The sequence below is a fragment of the Apis dorsata genome, unplaced genomic scaffold (genome assembly GCF_000469605.1).
Source record: "Apis dorsata unplaced genomic scaffold, Apis dorsata 1.3 scaffold_207, whole genome shotgun sequence".
Lineage (NCBI taxonomy): Eukaryota > Metazoa > Arthropoda > Insecta > Hymenoptera > Apidae > Apis > Apis dorsata.
Window position 1 is genome coordinate 253,154 of NW_006263491.1, and position 567 is coordinate 253,720.

General features: G+C 42.0%; 1 protein-coding gene across 1 annotated transcript in view; it reads left to right on the plus strand.

Moving 5' to 3' along the window:
* Window positions 1-567, plus strand: part of LOC102674519 — a 378,471-nt gene that overhangs the window by 179,105 nt on the left and 198,799 nt on the right. The gene's annotated exons all lie outside the window — the stretch shown is intronic.

A 567-nucleotide genomic window follows, 5' to 3' on the forward strand; every position in this document is an offset into this window, starting at 1 on the left:
AGATTACGACTCCCTGTTGCGTTGACCCTAGCCAGCCATCCGTTATCCCCTCCCTCTTTTCGCGATAATAATAATAACTTTGGCCAACGAAGTTTCAAAATGGAGATAAATTTGGTACATCTATTTTGTACGGATTATTTCGTATATCCAATCGAGATTGTCCCGTTTTACATTCTTGTCCAAGAAAAAAGGCGGGAAAAAATTGATTTTTCAAATTCGTTCAAAGCCAATAAAATTTATACGAATGTTTTCGACAGTTTAATATATTTGTTTTAACCCGTCTTTTTCCTTTATTTTTAGCCTTTATATCGAATCGATAACCGCTTCTCTCGCGAAGATCTTTTCTCGTATCGACGAAAAATATTCGTCGAGGCAAACTAGATTTTAATTCGCAACCGCCTGTGTGTAAAGAAATCCGGCGGGCGGCGCATAACCGTTTCATAACCGATCCGCGAGACAACGGTTGGCTTAATGCAAACTGGCGCCGTTTCTCGGAATTACCGGGCCTGCTTCTGAATTTACACGACCCTATTTCGGAAAAGCTTCGTGCCCCCCTCCTTCCCCCCC